Genomic DNA, 3,495 nt, shown 5'->3' on the forward strand with positions numbered 1-3,495 from the left:
AAATTAAAAAAAAAAAAGAGTGTTCTTTGTCAATGAGCATCTCTTCTTTTTCCTTTATTGGCAGTAAACCTTACATTCAGCCTAAATGCTATTTCTTGTTTTGGCTTTTGGGCTTGAAATGTGTCCCTAATAATCACTGTAGAGAGCTCTGGTGGCCTAGTAGCAAGAACTGCACTGCAGTTTCAAGGGGAGAAGATGGGCAGTCTCCTCCACTGTGATTAACTGCCTCTAAAAACCAGCCAGATGGTCAGCTATGGGTCACTTCAGACTCTGTGGTATACAATAACCAGTATACTGAAAGTTGCTCTGGCCCAGATGCCTTCAAGTCTAAAATGACTCAGACTCTAGTGTCTGTATTTTTCAGAGACTGTTCTTGAAAGAAAATAGCCTGTTTTTCTCCTTCACATGTTTCGAGTATGAGGATGGGCCCAATCTCACCTCACTTCTCTGTCCTCTTTGCCATTCCTCACACAGCTCAGTTTTCAGTTCTAGCCACCTTAGAGTTTTAGTGGACATCATCTTTTAGAACTAGGTCAGGGTTTACAAGTTAAAACTTTCAATGGCTGTGAGTTTCCTAGTTTGCTGAAATGACTTGACAGAAACTAAAGCAAATATACCATACTTAAAACTATAGATTTATTAGAGCCAAAAGGATATAAAAGAAGAGATACATAGGGTAAATCCTGGGCAGGGTCTTAACTTGGACAGATCCAATTCCAAAGAGGGACTTCAGTTTCTATGCATGGCCACTGACCACGAAGCTCATTTAAGCCTTGACTTTTATTGACCCTCACTATGTGGCCGTAGAAGATTATATCATGCCTTCTGAGGCTGAAGAAGCTTTGGGTCCTTGAGTGATATTACTGAAACTTTGGTCAGTCCCTGTACATTAACCACAGGTGCGGTCCAGCTAGGAAGAACAGTGAACAACGGCCTATTTGGGGTTTTGGTTTTTTAATAAGTGATTATGTTTCTTACATATACACGCATTCTTTACACAACCCTCCCCCCCCAAAAAAAAAGAATATTTTATGATACGACTTATTTGGGGGAAATAATTTGATCTGAAGAGCAATAAGATGTTAACTTACTTCTGGAAGGGTTATAAACATATATATCAGTGGTACATTGTTTATTTGATGAAGAAGGACCACTGATCTGTTCCTTGAATCTGTAGTATTCATAGTGCACTGACTCTGAATCCCTTCCAGACTTTCTGAACTATATAGAGTCTTCATGGATGGAATTTTTTTTAAGCTTTCTAGGTGATTACAGTAACTCAAGGTCTTAATAATAATTTTTTTTTAAATAATTAAATGCTGCATTTGACTGCTTGATTTTGTTGGGTGTTTGGGGATGATTTTTTGTTTGGGTTTTCTTTTTTTAAAAGCTTTTTTTCTTAATGAGCCCTGGAAGAAACCCATAGGCAGCTGTTTGTTAACTTGGGCTACTTATTATCTTCATTATGATAGTAAAGCTTGAGAGTTTTAACAAAATGAGAAGTATTCTTCAGTGGTAACATGAGAACTAAAATTACTTGCTAACTAAAGTCCCCTGAGAATATAGGGAAAGGAGCCTCTGAGGTAAAACAAGCATTCTTTAAGTTGCTGACTATGCTAGTCTTCATTATATATAAGTTTTCATTGTTTCCTATTTTTGCATTCCAGTCACCAGTTAACATTAATCCTGATTGCATTTTCGCATCCTGGTTGTGTTTTTGGTCAATTTCAGGTTACAGAATCTGGTAAAAATTCTCTCTCTCTTCCTCTTTGGCACTAGATGTAGGAGCATATATTTGAATAACAAAAGACTTTCAAAACTGTAAGATTGCCTATAATGGGAGAGGATAAAATAGCCGAATGGGACCTTCTAAGAATCAGATCCCTATGTACATAAAAAAAATTTCTCCAACTGGAAAAAATACTTGGTAATAACATGTCTGATAAAGGACTTAACATCTACAGTTTATACAGTACAATAAGAGAAAGGTAAACAACCCAATTGCAAAATGAGTTTAGGATATGAACATTTCACCAAAGAAGACATTCAGATGGCAAACAAACACATGAAGAAATGTTCAGAATCCCTAGCTCTAAAAGAGATGCAAATCAAAACACCTTACCACAGTTAAAATAGCAAAATTCCGAAGAGCAGCAAACAACAAATGCTGGCATGGTTGTGGAGAAACTGGAACCCTTACTCACTGTTGGTGGGAGTGAAAAATGGTGCAGTCACTGTGGAAGGCAGTATGGTGTTTTCTCAAAAAGTTGGAAATAGAAATAACCATTTGATCCAGCAATCCCACTACTGGGAATATACCCTAAAGAAATTAGAACTGCCACCCAAGCAGATATATATATATTTATGTTTATTGCTGCATTGTTCACAATAGCAAAGAGTTGGAAACAACCCAAGTGCCCATCAACAAATGGATAGAGAAGCTGTGGTGTAGTCACACAATGGAATACTATGCAGCATTGAAAAACAAGGAACCCATGAAATCTTATACAAAATGTGTGACCCTGGAGGACATTATGCTGAGTGAATTATCTCAGTCACAAAAGGACAAATACTGCATAGTGCCACAGTTGTAAAACAGGACTGACAACGGGTTACAGGGGTCAATAGGAAAAGGGGATAAATAATGTACACTGCATTGAAACATGAGGGAGAGAACTGTTTAAAGGGAATATATGGTTAAGTAGTGTTTGCATGAAGAGAGTCCAGAGTAGTAGCTGCATAGTAAAGGGGAGGGGTTGGAGGTGAGGATTGTATAACAATGAAGGATTTTCTTCTTTTCAAAGAGAAAAGCAAACTCGGGGGAGGGGTGGGCAGGGAGGAAAATGTACAACAATGAATGAATGGAAATCCAAGTTCGCTATAATATTCATTAAAATTTCAATTAAAAAAAATAACAAACTACCTTTCCAATAACTTCCTCTTAGTGCAGTGTCCTATATTTTTTTAAAAATATATAAAATCCAACCAACTCTCCTTCCGTTTATCCTGTCAGCCCTTAGAAGGTACGTAACAAATTCAGCCTGTTGTCCACGTATAAATATTGTCAGGTGCTGTCCAATTGATAACTCATGGTGACCCTGGGAACAACAGATCTAAACCTTACTCTGTCCCACACTGTCCTCATGCTCTTTGTCATGCTCAAACCTCATTGTGGTAGTCACACTTAAGTTTTATTGAGAGTCATCTTCTCTTTCTGCTCAGTCAATTTCTTGTCTAGATTCCCTGGAATTTCTCTCATTTCTAAGTTTTGCTCTGATGTTAATAGATGAACCATATACTGATAGCACAGAACACATGCTTCCTATCATAGAATTCCCCTAAAAGGTATACTTAGGAAAGAAATGGATGTGTAAGTTTTTTTGTGTGTACATTTTACTAGCCTTTTTCAAGATGACTTGAGATTCAAGTTTGATTTATGTGCATTTTTCAGAATTTTCAAGCATTGATTAAATATGCTGCATTCCTTTTTTTTTT

The sequence above is a fragment of the Elephantulus edwardii genome, unplaced genomic scaffold, assembly GCF_000299155.1.
Source record: "Elephantulus edwardii isolate Elephantulus edwardi_28Jun2011 unplaced genomic scaffold, EleEdw1.0 scaffold00049, whole genome shotgun sequence".
Taxonomy (NCBI): domain Eukaryota; kingdom Metazoa; phylum Chordata; class Mammalia; order Macroscelidea; family Macroscelididae; genus Elephantulus; species Elephantulus edwardii.